Source organism: Dasypus novemcinctus, chromosome 17 (assembly GCF_030445035.2).
Source record: "Dasypus novemcinctus isolate mDasNov1 chromosome 17, mDasNov1.1.hap2, whole genome shotgun sequence".
In the NCBI taxonomy this organism is placed as follows: domain Eukaryota; kingdom Metazoa; phylum Chordata; class Mammalia; order Cingulata; family Dasypodidae; genus Dasypus; species Dasypus novemcinctus.
Window position 1 is genome coordinate 61,805,584 of NC_080689.1, and position 16,867 is coordinate 61,822,450.

At 45.0% G+C, this 16,867-nt stretch overlaps 1 long non-coding RNA gene and 1 pseudogene across 3 annotated transcripts in view; both read right to left on the bottom strand.

Moving 5' to 3' along the window:
* The window catches only part of LOC131273755 (factor in the germline alpha-like), a 43,179-nt pseudogene extending 38,999 nt beyond the window's left edge, over nucleotides 1-4,180 (bottom strand).
* Nucleotides 4,181-7,940: 3,760 nt separating this feature from the next.
* Nucleotides 7,941-16,867, bottom strand: part of LOC131272996 (uncharacterized) — a 41,162-nt gene continuing 32,235 nt past the window's right edge. For all 3 annotated transcript variants that reach the window (XR_011646158.1, XR_011646157.1, XR_011646156.1), the window contains 4 exons: nucleotides 11,556-16,477; nucleotides 11,304-11,432; nucleotides 9,335-9,452; nucleotides 7,941-8,826 (listed from right to left, as the gene is read on the bottom strand). This is a non-coding gene — a long non-coding RNA (uncharacterized lncRNA). The remainder of the gene's footprint in view (nucleotides 8,827-9,334; nucleotides 9,453-11,303; nucleotides 11,433-11,555; nucleotides 16,478-16,867) is intronic.

Below are 16,867 nucleotides of genomic sequence, written 5' to 3' on the forward strand. Positions count from 1 at the left end.
CCCCCATTATCCTCAATATAGTGATTTATTTGCCCAGTTGCTGTGCAGAGCCAATTTCCTAAGCACAACAGCCACTCCCTTGGCTCCCTCCTCCTCCCCAGCTCCCAGCCATGCCCCTCTCTAAGGGAAGGGCAAAGGAAAAAGAAGAGGACACACCAAATTGTAAACCATGGTTCCTAAGCAGCGAGTCTGGGACTGAGATATGATCTGTTCATCACCTCTTTTACATTGCTCGCATTTTTCACAGTGAACATCGGCCACTTTTGTAAAAAAAAAAAAAAAAAAAAGGATTTTTTTTTTAAGAAAAACAAGTTTGTTTGGCCTAGGTACATTTGATATTATCTTCTGGTATGCAGACAGAAGGCAGCCAGAACCATTTGTGTAGGAATGAAGCTTAGAATGGAGATAGTTCACCTAGCCACTTAGTTTTCCTTGAGAACAGCAAAAATATCATTATTCTATTTTATTGCCAAACCCTTGAGTAGGCAAGCTGGTGTACATCAGGAGTCCAGTTTGAGAACCCCAGACTTTACTGCTTATTTTCTTTTTTTAAGATTTATGTATTTATTTCTCCCCTCCCCCATTGTGTTTGCATTCACTATCTGCTTTCTGTGTCCATTGGGTCTGTGTTCTTCTATGTCTGCTTGTCTTCTCTTTAGTCGGCACTGGGAACCAATCCTGGGACCGTCCAGAATGGGAGAGGGTTGCTCAATCTCTTGTACCACCTCAGCTCCCTGTTCTGCTGCATCTTTTACTGTCTCTCCTCTGTGTCTCTTTTTCTTGCATCAGTTCTCCACGTGGGCCTGCTCTCCTACTTGGGCCAGCACTCCGCTCACGCCAGCTCACCTCACGAACCAGCTTGCCTTCAGCAAGAGACCCCAGGAATGGATCCCTGGACCTCCTATATGGTAGACGGGCACCCAGTCACATGAGCCCCATCCTTCCCTTTATTCCTTCTTCCTCCTGAAGCAACCCCAGCTCTAACTTTCTGGCCTCTCGTGTGTTAGCCATCTGTTCTGAAGGAAAGCAATCATAAACTCATGTGAGCTAACATGTTAAACATGAGAGTGACTGGTGTTGATACCTTGACACCACATAGCATTTAGTTGACACAAATTTTCATCTGTGTAAATCTCATTGGTTCCTCATAACCCTGTGTTAAAGGCAGAAGAAGTATAGTTACTCCTAATGTATTCATTCACTCAAATATATTCATTGATGACTCCTATGACAGACATTGTCTTAGGACCTGGGACAGAAAGGACTATTAACTTACTCCTGAAGAGTTTGACATCTGAGAGAGCCCACTCTCTGACTGATAATAACCCTCTGATATGATGCAAGCTTCTAGTGACATGAACAAGGAAAGAAGGGCCTGATATCCTTTCTGAATAAAAAAAGGCATCATTCAAAATCTGTTGTGGGTAAGAACTCAGACACAGGAGTCTGACACTAGCCATGTGACCTTGGGCAAGTCACATACTCTCACTGAGCCTCAACTTCCTCTTCTGAAAAATAAAACCTACTCCACAGGCATTTGTGGGACAATGAATGAGAAAGCAAATGCACATATGATGCTTGCAGTGAAACATGTGGAAACAAGAACCTGCTTGTTCAGGCAAAGTCTTTCACTTTTTTGCCACAACTATCCTGCCCACATAATACGTATTTGATGAGTGAATGAATGAATGAATGATTAGGTAGATGAGTGAATTAGACATTCCTATGGAATACTAGGGGATAAGTATCGTCTTCCAGGCTGATGATATCATTGGTTGAGGTACACAGCTCCTATGACAGTTGCACTCATCTCGCACTGATCTAATGGCCTAGCAAGGATTTTCTGCTTTCCAGACTGCCTGACGTATCTGAGCACCTCTGCACCTCAGAATACATTGCTTTCACTGGGTTTGCTCCTGCCTCCAGCCCTTTCTTTTGGGTCCAAACTAATGCCATCCTCAAGTACTGCCATTTTGGTCCCTGAGTCCTAAATTCCTTGCTGTCCTTTTAAATGCCAGCTTGCTGGAGTCAGTCCTTGGGATAAGGATGGGAGCACACAGTGTACAGTGCCACTGCAGAAAAGGAAGGGCTGCCTAGTTACCTGATGGTGCAGATGCCGGGTCTCTGAGCAAAGGGGAGAGGGGTGGGAAGCTGAGGCCAAAATTTTGCCTGTTTCTGATTGGACAGAGTTGCTCTGTTTTTTAAAAGCAGGGTGTCCACTTTTTCCATATTATGCTTCTCAGGCCTGCTCCTGGGGTATGGTAGGTAGGGGTACAACTTCTCCAGCAATGGAGTCACTCCTGTGTGAGTTTCCACTGCTGCTGCCAGTTTTGTCTTTTCCTCTGTCTTCCTAGCTACTTGAGAGGGAAATGAGAAGACCTCAAAACAGGTGCCATTTTAAACAGAGTGCCCCTAGTAGGCACTTTCCATAATACATTTATTTTTTCCATTTAAAGCTAAGAAAGGGAGAGTTAGACAGGCAGCGAGAAGTAACACCCTGCCTCTCCGGGGTTGAGTTGTGGTGGCCATTGTCCATCCCTGGAATCCAGAGTCACGGAGGGGACAGCTGTGCAGGTTTCACACAGAGCAGGCAGGGCGGTGCAGGCATTCCACAGGACAAACTGAAAACTTCCCTCCAGTCAGCTGAGTAGTCACTGTCCCCTCAGATGGCTCTAGTCAGGCTACAGAGAACTTAATTATGCCTTTCTGACATTCTTTTGGGGGATTTTCAGCATCCTTCAGAAGGAGAGAAGGGGCCAGTCCAGGCCTGAGAAGTGGCCCTGGGTGTTAGCAGGTTGGGGGTGGGGTTGGAATCCCCTCTCACTGGCCTGCCTCTGTCCACCACCTCTCCCTGTATCTTTGGAGAGCCCCAGGCTAAGGTGGGCTGGATTAATGATGCACAGCTGCCTGCTCCTCCAGACTGTCACACCCCCAATTTCCAGCTCCACAGGACTCCTTACTGCAGCTCTGAGGAGGGACTTGAGCTGCTCACTACCTCGCCTCCTTATGAAACACGGGCTTCATTGGGGTGGGGCTTTTTATCTGTTTGCTTCACTGATGAATCCCTGAAACCTAGAAGAGTGTTTGCTACATAGTAGGGGTACAATAAATATTCCTTGAATGAATGCATATTGCTTAAAAAGTAAAATTCCTGAGTGCAGATTTAGCTTAGTGGTTGAGGTCATGGCTCTCAGATACGAGGTCCTGGGTTCAATCCCTGGTATCTCCTAAAAAATATAATGAAGTCTTTAGATTTAGTGGTTATCAATCTTCACATATTAAATAATAACACTGAAATATATACAGCAAAAGCTATTAGAAATAGAAGGAGAAAGTGGCAAAATGATCATCATATTAGAAGAGTTAAAAAAAATCATCAGAGAAATTGGCAGGTTGAGTAGACAAAACATATGTTTTATTGTAGTCTCTTTGAATACTAAAAGTTACAATCCTAATCTAATAAATGTTTAGCCTATGGATCAATTTTAGAAAATGAACATGTACTAACCAATAAGAAAATCTCAGTAAATTCCAAAAACGTAGGACATATTATTGAATACTGGCTTCTAATGACACAAAGCAAGAAAACCCTCAAACAAAGAAAAGAAATACAGGCCAAGAAATCAATAAACGCATCTCACTTACAGTTATAAATGACACAAAATAAGAAAACAATGAATAAACTATCAGGAAGTCAAATTCCAGCAACATACTAAGAAAATCATACACTATAACCAAATAGGTTGCTATTCAAGACATGCAAAGGTCATTCGTCATGAGGAAATTTTTCATGTGATTCACTATGTTAACAGAGTAAAGGATAAAGATTATTATTATTATTTTGATAGACATTGAAAAACCATTCGGTAAAATTCAACATTCAATTGTAATTTTAAAAATACCTCTTTTTGATTTGGAACTGAAGGGAATTTCCTTTACTTTATAAAGAGTAATTATCCCAAATCAACAAGCAATAAGCAATAGCGCAAAACTAGAAATAGTCACATTAATGTAAGGAACAAGACAAGGATGTCTGCTATCACTGCTTCCAGGCAACATTGTTCTGGAAGCTTTACCAATACAACAACAACAAAAATGTAAGAGGAGTAAATTCCAGAAAAGAACAATCATGGTGTTAGACATTTGCCATGATTACCAGGTCATCAGGCTGTGGCTCCATTCCGACTGACTGAGCAAGCTGCCTACGTGTGGAAGACAGCGTCTCTCCCCCCAAGCATGAGCCATATCACTGTGAGAATGGAGCAGAGAAGGACCTTCATCCCTTCCAGGCCATCAAACTCTCCTGCATTCCAAGAAAACCCTACTTCCTAGCCCACCACCCCAAGCCATACACAAGAACTCACTCTTACAGCCCTTTATTGACCCAAGGCTGTACTTGGACCCTAACCCCCTCCCCCTGAACCAACATTTCCCCGCCTACTGCTGTGCTGTATAAATTCACATCTGCACCTTCCACGAGGGGGCTGAGGTCTCTCTTCAGACCCCACCATGCTGGTGGGGGGACTGAAGTCTGTTCTTCAGACCCTCTCTGTTGGGAGAGCTGCTCAATAAATTCTTTGCTTATGCTCAGTCAGTCTCCGTGTCCCAGTGAACACCATTTTTCTCCAGCATATGGTGCCGAAAGCCCGGGACTGGGGTCCTGTTGAAACTGATTGACTGGTGAGGGGTCTCCCCTCCTCCAGGGCTGAATGCCCATCCAACAATGGACATCGGATCTCGGCTGGTTGAGTTACGGATTTCTCCACCAGATGATCCTGCTGTCTCTCTCTCTCTCCTTTCATGTTGTCCAGGACAACCCACTGGGAAAACCTAGCGTGAGGTCAGGATCCCCATCATTCCCCAAGGGCCATGCCAGGCGGTATGCCTGCGTCCTTGTGGGAAGAAACCACTTGGCTCCAGGGATGTCTGGCTGCAAGAGCCGTTTCCCATTTCCTTGTAGATATCTGACTGATTCTTGGGGACACCTGTCTCTCTCAGAATCTTGCCCGTTCTAGAGATCCCTAGTTTTGCCCAGGCCACCTAAAATGGGGAATTCAAGTTCGCCTCCCCCCAAACCACACCTCTTGGCTGTTTCCTTCATAAACTTAAAATTCTGTACCTGAAAGGAGACATCAGACCTAAAAAACTCATTTTCTATTCGACCTCTTTGTGGCCGCAACACTGATGTAGGCTCTGGGTGGGGGCTGTTCATATTTTCGTAGATCACCTGAGCGGTATGTTTTGTGAGCGGTGCCTTTGGAACAGTAAGAACTGCAGCCCTGCCCTTGGTAACTATGACAACAACTCCAGTCCCAGAGAAACTGTTTAGCAATGCTAACTCTATAAACTTTAAATATTCAGGGGAAATGCAACCTAAATGTGCTAAAAGCTTGTCTAGAATGTAAAACATCCATGCTAAAAGCTTACCTAGGATGTGAAAGATATATGCTAATTCAAGCCTATTGAGCACTGAGACAAAGAACCATTGGCCCTTCCTCTGTATGAAAGGAACTCAAAAATCTTGTTCCTGTTGGGATTTTTGGAATGAGAAGCTCAGAGCCTGGGTGGTTGTAAATAAGTCATTTTTCCTTCCCAAAAATTATTCCTGAGTCCTGATCTTTCTGTATGCAAATACTTGACCCTCTTGACTTCTACAGCAATACCCATTGGACAATAAAAATCAATGCATTTTAATTCCCAAGTTCTCCAAAACTTAAAGAACTTTATCCAGACCAGTGGCAGACATGCAAGATTCCTTATGCTCAGGCCTTCTCTCATCTTGTATCCTGTTCTTCTTTTACACCAAAAAACTCTTCAAAAGCTTTCTTCTTCCTCCTTTCTGCCCCCCTGCACTGCCTCCATGTATTCCTGGGACAGCACCCCACCTCCACCCTCCTCATTCTCTAACTTCCCTTCTTCCCCTGTTGTAGAAGTCAAGAGAGGTTCAATTATTTGGGTACAGAAAGGCCAGGACTCAGGAATGATTTTGAGAAGGAAAAATGGTTTATTGAAGGCCGGCCAGACTCAGGAAATTTCTGTTTCAAACCAGAGCCCTGAACAAGATTTTCAAGTTCCATTTATACAGGGTGGGAGTCAAATGGTGCTTTTATGAAAGAAAACGACCTTCTTTGTTAGTTAAGTGTTTGCCTGAGTACCAGGTAGGTTTGAATTAACATATCTCCCACATTTCAGGTGAGCTTAAATTAGCATCTCGACTACATTCCCTCTAGATGCAACTTTGAAATGGCATTTACCCTTACATCCTTTCTGAACATTCACAGCCTATAGGGTCTATATCACTTAACTGGATTTCTAGAGACTAGGCACACTTGGATACAGAATTAGATAATTTTGAATTTATGCAGAGGCTATGTTATATTTCCCACTTGAGGCCAAATCCAAGTCCCCTTAAGCTTCGGCATCACCACCATCAGAGTCTCCTTGGACTGACTGGTATGCATATAGAGTTTGCAATGCTAAATTACCTCCCCAACAGGAGTCGTTGCCATGGTTACAAAGGGCAAGGCTGCAGCTTCTCACTGTCCCACACCCACAAGTCAGGACACACACAGCTTAGGTGATCTACGAAGAGATGAACAGCCTCCCACCCATAGCCCACATCAAGCAGGGAAAGCAAAACTGTGACCAGGAAGCCCTACAACCCCCTGTGTTTCTTCCTGGAGGGTCTTTCCAGATCAGGTCCTGTGAGAAGGGGTTTCCAAATGGGGCATGACAGTCTCGCTGAGCTGAGGCAAGGGCCAAGTGGGATGGAAGCTTCAGGAGACTGAGAGCAGTGGAAGTTGGGGCCAGAGGATACAGAGGAGGAACTTTGCAGAGGCAGAGCTCCAGAAATCTGCATAGGGTTCCCTGTGCATGCACAGAATGGTAGACCTCAGACCCAGCAAAGAATATTCTAGAAATCCTCATTGTATTGTGGTAGCAAAGAGCAGTCGGGTGTAGGCGGTATCCATGGCCAGGACATGAGAATTCTGAGAAGGAAGATGATTTGTTTTGACTGGCCAGACTCGGTGGACTCTTGTCCTGATAAATACAGAGCCCTGAATAGAATTTTTAGGTCCCTTTTATTCAGAGGCTATGAGTGGGGAGTCAAACAGTGCTTGTATGCAACAGGACTCTTTCTTAGTTTAAGTGTCTTATCTGAGTATTAGATTATTTCCTCCAGGTGAGCTTGAGTTAAATATCCCCCACCTTCCAGGTGGGCTTGACACATTTGGCTGGCATCCTCCCTGAGTACCCAAAGCCTACAGAGTTTATACTTCTCAACTGGCTTTCTAGACACATTTGGGTATAAAATAAGTTTGAAGTTATGCACAGGCTATGTAGTATGTCTTGCCCAGCTGGCAGACAGCAGAGTCCCTAGAAGGGGGAATGGGGATCTCAGGAAGAGGCTGAAGCCAAATATAAATCTCTGATAGAGATGAGGCAAGTCCAAAGAATAGAAAAAAAAGGTTTTTGGAGTTGGCAAATTGCTAGTAAAATCCAGCCCCAGTCCCCTATGCACACAAAGGAAATCCAGGGAACCAGAGTGATGCCTAGGACTTCCTGGGTATTGGAACCCTTACAAAGTCCCTATTGAAAAACCTCTACTGTTTTTCAATGCACTAACTAGCTGCAAACCCTGAAATAAAAAATAAAAGTGTGCTTATTGCAGGACAGACACACCCTGAGGGCAGGTGAGTGTGGGGGCGGGGGGCTGTAAGAGAAAAACACCCAAAGGGCTTTCATTCATTCATCAAGTGTTGACTGAGGACCTGCTGTGTGACAGCCTGTGCTGGTTGTGGAGGTGGACACTGAGGAGCACACCAGGGCACACCATTGGTCCCCCTGCTTACATGGGGCCAACATCTTGAAGTGTGATCAGAGCCAGTACTGAGGTTCTCAGCTTCTTCTTGAGAAAGAATTCAAGGACTAGCCACAAATTAATCAGGCAAACAATTTATTGGGGTGAAGCAAGAGAAGGGAAGTGTACCTGCAGGGATGCACACAAGGGAGGAAATGCAAAGTTCTCCCCTGAGGTCCCCTGATATGTGGGGGTTCAGGACTCCAGGGGTGCCGATTGGCATACTTGAGACACAGCAGGGGAACTCTACTGGGAGATCCAATTCCCTTAGCAGGTTAGGGGCTGGGTTAGGGGAAGCTGGTGGGGGGTGGTTGGCTTCTGGCTGCTGTCCACGAGCTCTGCAGGCTGTGCTGACCACCGGTGATCAGCCTCTGGTCACTGTCAATGAGGCGTGAGGTAACCTGAAAGTGGGTGGGGGTGGGGGTGCTGCCTCCCTTGCTCTGTCCCTCTTTTCCGCCATGTAACGAGGTTGCCTCCTGATCACAGAGCCGCTGGGTGTGCGCTATGTGCTGTAAGCTGCACGGTGTGTGCTTGTTAGCTGCCCCTTCCTAATTTGCCCCTGTGCTCAGCACATTCATGCTAGCCAGCAGGCCAATGCCTCAGTTTCTCTTGCCAGGCTTGTTAGGTTTTTCTGCCCCTTCCTCCTTAGGTCCCTATCTATCCTGCCTCCAAAGTGTTAAACAACAGTTCAAGGCAGGACACCCAGGAGGCCAAGTGGAAGCCTCAGAGAGCAAGCAGAGGCCAGAGGCTCGCAGGCAGCACGGAGGAGGCCCAGAGCTGGCCTCCAGGAGGGTCCCCTCGGCTCTGCTCTGCACTCAGGCCACATCGTGGCCCACGGATTTCTTGCAGACCCAGTGGTAGGTGGCATCACAGTATATGTCATTGCACATCTGCTGAGTATGGACACAGTCCTCTGTGTGCCCATTCCCATTGTCCAGTTGTCCAGCTGGTCCCTGCTCAAAAACCTGGAAACAGAGGGATGTTATTCAGCTAGACACAGGCAGTGGCCCTTGTCCCTGCTGGGGCACATGGAGCTAAAGTGACACAGCTCCCCAGTCCCCTTGCAGCCCCAGAACAGGGACAGAGCTGCATTGCCCTGCGGACCTGGGTCGGCTGAGGACATCCTGAGTCACTGATGATCCAAGGATGGGGAGGGTGTCTGTGAAGCAGCAAGTTGGGGAAAGGAGAGGGTAGGGACCTTTCAGCTTCCACCCCAGAGCTCACACTCAGATCCCTTTCAGATAGGGCCCCTTGCAACAAGGCCTGAGCAGGTGTAAGAAGGGGAGCAGTCAAAGAAGAGAACAGGAGGACCCTCTGCAGCCCCAGGCCCTGTCCTGTCCTGATGTCCTCTGTGGAGGGATCCAGGCGAGGCTCCGTGCCTCTGTGACACACACAGCACTAACACTTACTGGGCAAGGACACACACGCAACTCCAGCCAGGCCTGGACGTGTGTGTCCAATGGATGGACTCACCTTTGGCTCAAGGCAGCATTGAAAGGCGTCCCGTCCACCCAGCGCCAGGAGCCCACCTGCCGCTGTGAGTGAGGCCAATCCCATGGTGAGGGGCACTCGTGAACTTGGTCAGAAACACCTGTAGAGAGGAGACAGTGGGTTGTCTGACTCTGGGTGTGAGGAGCAGCTTCTCCAAGACATATGGAGAGGAGTCCGGGCCATCCCCTCCCGGTCGCAGGGCCATGAAACCCATGATCCTGCAGAGCTGGACCCCTCCCTGTCCTTCCCTGGTGTGTCCAGCGTCTAAGCAGCAGCCAGGGCCCCTCGGGGAGACCCAGCTTCCCGTCACGTGACTGTGCCTACCTAGTCCCAGCCCTGGATACGAGGTGTGCTGTCCTGGGACAACATGTGGCCAGAGTTTCTCAGGACACTTCACGTGCAGCACAGCCTTTTTCACACCCACAGAACAGTGTCAGGAGCGCCCTGTGGGCTGGGCGGTCACGTCAACTGAAATGACCAGAGCTAGTGAGGTCTTTTGTTAATAACCTTGACACATCCTGACACTGACCCCACCAGATGGCCACCCTGGGCCTCGATGGCATTGGTGCTCCTCAAATCGAATGTGAGTGCTTGGCCTTCCCAGGAAGCCTGGGTCTCCTGCTCACGTGCCCTCCACAGCCATGGGATTGACTGACATTAAAATAGAGATTGATCTGCACCCTGTGGGCCAGGGGCATGGGGGTGGGCACCGGTGCCAATTGGATGCTGCGCACCGGTCGGCTCTGCTCTCAGTGCAGAAATTCACAGGCAAGCCTGAACAGATAACAGCAGAAAACAGTGCTGGAACGCGGGACTCAGCAGTTTTGCACAGGAAGCTTTGGGACATGTTGTTTCCTCTAGTCTTCTCAAAGTTGGGACAAAACTGAACAAACGAGATGAGCAGGGTGCTTCGGAAAGCCCAAAAGCTACTAGCAAACTCTATTGTTCTCTATCAGGAGAAGCAACAGAACTTTATGAAGTTGTTGCAGAAAATCCTGGACTTATCAACAAATCTTGTTATGCATGTGGTTGGTGATCAAGAAGACACTGAGCAAACCTTCAGAACTTGTTCAACAATGGAGTGAAGCAGCATTTGAGAAATATGTAAAATCTATTTAGGAATGAAAATAAACCAACCTGAAGCAACTTCATCCAGAATAGTTATTTTCAATTGTGGTAGATAGAGATTTAAAATGGCAACTTTTTGCAGGATCAATGGAAAAGCTACATGTTGCAGCTATACTATTGAAATAAACTTTGAAATAATTGCACATAAACATAATACAGGGTATTTTTTTCACAGCACCCTGTGACTTAGGCTACAATCTAGTTATTATATTCAGAATTCACAAAATGACCTGAAAATAAAAACTACTTCTAAAAATTGTGTAATTCAAGGGTAACATTGTTATCATAAGCCTTATATGATATTGTAATTATTGCTTATTATCCTACTAATAAAACATTCAACTTTTTCATTTGAAAAAGTCAAGATTGTGGAAGTGGCTGTGGCTCAATCAGATGAGCTTCCATCTACCATATGGGAGGCCCTGGGTTCATGTCCTGGGGCCTCTTTGTGAAGGCAGGCTCGCCCGTACCTCACAGAGAGCTGCTGGCCTGCAAGGCCTAAGGAGAGCTGACTCAGCAAGGGGACACAGCAAAAAGGGAGACAAGTAGAAACAGAGAAAAGCAAGCAGCAAATAGACACAGAGAGCAGACCACAAGCAAGCCTCAAGGGAGGCGTGGGATAATTTTAAAGTGAATGAATACAGAGACACAGAAGAATGCACAGCAAATGGACACAGCAGATGGCAAGCAAGCCTCAAGTAGGGGGGTATAAAAAAATTTAAAAAATCAAGACTGATGACTGGAGAGGAAGCCCAAAGGAATTGAGGGGCTGAGGGAAAAGCATGCTCCCTCACACTCTCAGGGTGCCCACCCCACCACCCACCTCTGCCCTGCTGTGCTGCTGGCATCTGTCCACCTCCAGGAATCTCCCCACTCATTGAGGACAGTGGGGTTTGTTGTCCAGGTTTCCACCTCCAGTGCAAGATGCTCAGAGGAATTCAACATTTGTTCCCTGCTTGACAGGAGACATGAAGGTTATGGGCTGTGCCCTCCCATAGAGGAGGAAGATCAAAGCACCAAAGTCCCTTGTCACACACCAACCCTGTCAGAACCACCCCAAGCCCCCAGCTCTGACCTGCTCTTCCTCGGAGGTCACCGATGCCAGGTGAGCTCCTTGGGACACACAGAACTGCTCAGCCTCCTCCAAGACTTCTTGACATCAGAAAAGTAATACAAGTTCCCCCTGAAGAACTTCCAGCCTTGCAGGAGCAGCCAGAGAAGCTGAGCTGCAGCAGAGGTGGGAGGAGAGGGAACAGGGGGATGATGGTGCATGTCCCAGAGCTGGCCTTCCTGAACCCGCCAGCAGCTGGCCACTGAGGCCCACGTCCTTGAGGCTCGGTTCCCCAAGGGCAAGTGCTGCTGAGACCACGCCCCTATCCCACTACCCAATTCCCCAGAGAGCTGCAGCTCAAGACTCCTGGCTCAGTACTCCTGGGACACTCGGCTCTGCTACCCAGAAAAACTCTCTGCTGAGACATTTTTTTTGTGACCATGTCACTTTATTTCCCATCTCACTGCTGCCACTGTACAGTCCTCTCCACCTCAATTCCCACCATCTGTCTAGGAAGTTGTCCATCCATCCAGAGTCTCCCTTACTTCCTTGACTTGATCTCCATGCACTTTGGCTACCCACACCCATTACTATCCCAGGACTTCCTCATCACCTGCTCTGCCTGTCCTCACAGGTGTCACACACTAAGAGCTCATCCTGTCACCAGGAGCCCCAAGTCTCAGCTCTTTCCTCCCTCCTTGTCACCACACCCTGCTCTGTAACATCATCTCTACTGCATCTATTTAAAATGGTGCCACAACACTCATTTCTTCATCCGTATGTTCAACATTCATACATTCATTGTTCCACATTCCTTAGCTTCTATGAGCTGGGGACTGCTATAAAAAGACCAATAAGACAAGATTCATGTCCTTGAGGAATTTACAGTCTTGTGAAATGAGACAGATGTAATAAGGTAATAAGGGGATGGAAGATGCACCAATTAAATGCCATGCACGGGTTAGAATAGAGGCATGAAAGAGGGTGTCGTCTATGTCACCTGGGCTGGGGGGGGCAGTTAGCAAGGGAATCTGGGATGAGATGTTCCTTGAGATGAGTCATAAAAAAAAACAAAACTGAAGGTGTAGGGAATGGGAAATTTATATTTAATTGGTAGAGAGTTTCCGTTTGGAGCCAAGGAAAGCTTCCAGCCAGAAACGATGACGATGGTTGCACAATGTTGGTGAATGTCTATACAGAAAGAGTAAAAATGGGAGATTTTATGTTATAGATATGTTACCACAATAAAAAAATTTTAAGAAAATGAAGAGCTGTACAATACAAAGAGTGAACCCTACTCTAAACTATGGACTATAGTTAATCATATGATTATAATAATATTGGTTCATCAATTGTAACAAATGTACCCACTAAGGGAAAACGTTAATCATGGGCAAAGCTCTGTACTTTCTGCAGGATTTTCCTGTAAACCTACAACTGCTATAAAATTTAAAATTTATAATCAGAAAATCACTTTTAAAAAGTAAAAAAAAAAAACTGAGGAAGATTTGCCAAGTGATCGGGTCCAAGAAAAGCCTTCCAGACAGGGGAAATGGCAGGTACAGATGCAGGCAGGCAGGAAACAGCAAGGCTCGAGCTGATCTCTGCAAAACCTGGGCTATGGCCCCCATGCAAGGGGTGGGAGAGGAGCCTGGAGAGGCTTCCAGCACTACATCTTATGCCCATGACAAGGAATTTGGATTTTTCCCTGTGAGCAATGGGAGGCCCTGAAGGGTTTTACCCAATGGCTCAGGTTTGCATTGTAAATATTTCAAAGTGATGTAATGTGAAGGCACAACAGGAAAAAAAGACCATCCCGTTTGGGCCAGAGACATCCATCAGAACCAGTCATCCAAACCCGACCCATGTTTCAAACTTCCTGGTGCTCATGCTACATTGCAAACCAAAATCCATAAGATTTCTTTACATGAGTACCAGGCATGTGCTTGGGTGACTCCAATGCACAGCCAGGATGGAGCACCTCTCAGTCCATACTAAAGCAGGAGGGCAGCAGTGGGGCTCGAGGAGAAGCAGGAAGGAGGAAAGACTTCCAGGCACTGGTCTGCATGGCCAGTGATTCCTTAGACTCAACTGGAGACAGGGTAAAGAACAGGGGCTTGGCACTGCCTGCCAAGTCCCTCCTTTGTCAGCCCCCATCTCTCCAGCAGCTCCTCCCAACCATTCCTTCTCTCCCCCCGTTCCGTACAGGCATCCTCCTCCTTAGCAAGTGACCTCCTATGCAATCCAGAAACAGATGTGGTTAATACCAGCTCTCACAGTTTCATGTTCCCACATCTGCACAGTAGGGTGGACACCAACTTCCACACCTGCTCCCTCCCAGCCTCAGAGATTCAAGTACCATCCCAACCTTCTTCAAGGCCAGTGATGCAAAATGCATTTGACTCTCCTCCCTCTCTCCTTCCCTATCTTCAACCTCCACCTCTTTGCTGTTCCCCTTCCTTAAACCTCAGGTGAAGCCTATCTGAATCTAGAAACTCACTCTCAAGTTCACCAAAATATTAGCAAGTGGTTCTGATGGAAAGTAGGCAAATTTTCATGGCAATACTGATGCTTGCTTTCTCATCTTGCAATTTTTTAATATTTGCCACACTGTCTTTAATTAACAGATAGATGTTGTAATGGAGGAATAGATGATTTGTTTTTCACTCCTCCCCCCTTCTTGTCGGAGTGACGGACCAAAGGGTATCGGGAATGAAAGACAAAGAGATTGGGATCAGGGGTTCTGAGAGCATTGATTTCTCAAGGTCATCAGATAGTTTATTAATCTCGGGGGCTTCTTTATATACCCCAAGCAATTGTGAGAACCAGCAACTATTCTAACTAACTATTCCCATTACTTCATTCTAAATAACACAGTGCACAGTGGATAAGATAGTTACTAAAACTCATAATGTTCTATTATATTATTGAAACAAATATACTCATTAATCTTGTTGTCCAGGTTACTTGAGATATCAAGTCTGGGTTCTGCTGGAATGTTATGTTTCCCAGAGAGATTAGCCACCTGCATGTAACTCTCCAGGGACAGCATGACCTAGTGGTCAGAAAGTAACTTGCTTCCATGGAAACAACATGCCTTTGTTTCCCACATATCCCCCTTTTTGTTTTAGTCAGGGTGACTGTGCCTGTCTTAGGTTGCCCTCCTCTGAGAGTCTTACCCATCACTGACTACCAGCCAAGCGCTCTGACCATGGGGAATTATATCAGGGTTTTAGCAAGTACCAAATTATTAGCTTGTCCCATCGCGTCGACATGGTGCCGTCTTTGGCATATTTCTCGTCCCAGACAAGCAACCACAATAAGCAACAAGATTAATACACAAAGTCCTATTCCTAATGCTCATAAAAAATGCTGAGACTTCCACCAATCTACTGGATTAAACTTATTAATATGAGAAATTAAATCATTAAAGATATCCTTATCTTCAGCTACATAAATCTGATTATGAGACATTTCTAATATCTTTTTCTGTAATTCTTCTATTTCTTAGGACATATTACCTTTATGACCTATTAAATGATTTTTAATCTTTTCCTAATCAAATATAGAATTATTATAAGCAAGTGGAGTAATACAAAATTTACTTTCATTCTAATCACATTTCAATCCCCTTAAGTTTAAATTATACAATTGATCTCCAATATGCAAAACAGCTGATTCTAAATTATTAACTCTACTGTTTAATTCTCCATCAATATATTCTTGACTATGCCATAAGTCACTAGCATTCTTATGCCATTCATGCATGTATTGTTGAGTCTGCACCGTCTCATGCAAGGCCATGATAGCTATAGTGGCAGCTGCAATGACACCAATCATTCCTAAGATGCCAGCTATTATCAGTCCCACAAATTGCTTCGAGCGCTTCAGGTTTTCTCGAGCCATATGGAACAGCAGTTGACTCTCAGGTGACGATTGCCAAATTTGGTTCAGTCGCACTGGGATCCACATTCCCCGCCACCTTCGAGTCATTGTAATGAAATCTCCATTCTGTAAAATGTTCTCAGACAAATAAGTATGCAAGGCCCTACTTTTATAAAATAGAGCATTCTTGGTTATAGTTAATTTTCCAACCACAAACACATAAGGATCTCTTACACATGCCTGAAGATGATGAATTTGATTTAAATGCAGATATTGACCATTCTTACTATTATTCCCAATCCATTCTATAGTAGGAGCTATTCCTAGAAAAACTTTCCACAGATGCTTCTGCTTGTGTATAGATGTAATATTACACCATGGAGAAGGGATTAATTTCCCTTTCTGTTTCCAAACACTATTATTTTTAGTAAAAAATATTTTTTGTTGTCCTTTACTATTTAGACCATGCCAAATAAATCTGTCATTATATTCAATGGAACTCCCCATAGAAGCACTTTCCCACACTATTCCATAGGAATCATTAAAAATGACAGATCCTCTTCCTATATGGCACTCTTGCCATCCTTCTTTATCCCTACTGTCTTTTAGTGGACAATCATAAGTAGGATTTTTGGTCATGAATAAATTGGAAGAGGGAAATAAAGTCACAATAAACTGAGTATTATTATTTTTGAAGATAGTTATGGCCCAATTTTTAACATATATACAGGAAGGATGGTTACCAATGCATAAGGGTCGATAATCAAATGGTAATACGAGATTATTGATTCTTTGTCCTTCTTCATAGAGTTTAATTGGCAATGAATCATCAATTGGTCCAGGGAATATATGGGTTTTATTCAGATATATATATGAAAGAATGGATCTTTCCAGGTTAACACTTTAAGTAATGGGGGGTTAGGTATATAAGCCCAATAAGTGTAATTACTGGCAGCTTCTTCATTACTTACGATCACCATTATCAGAAGTTGCAGGAGACCCCATCTCTTCATTCTGGGGTTTAATCCTCTTTACAGGTAGCCAAATTTGTTCTCCATTTTCTGAAATGATAAGAGCATAGCCTTGCCCCCTTACTTTAATCCTGCCTTTTTTCCATTCATTGCTTATATTGGTTGATCTTCATTTCCTGCGTCCACTGTAGATATCTGACATTTTCCAAAGTGACATTCCGCAGGTGTCAATGAATTATAAACATAAGAAAATTTAAAGTAAATAAAGCTTTTGCCAATTGATCTTTTGGTGTTATAATACCATCATCTCCCCCTTTTTGTTTTAAAAGCGTAGTTTTTAGGGTATGATGGCTGTGTTCAACTATGGCTTGACCTTTAGGATTATAAGGAATGCTGGTAACATGTTCAATACCATATTTTAAACAGAAAGATTCAAAGGATTTACTAATGTAAGAAGATTTATTATCAGTTTTAATTTTC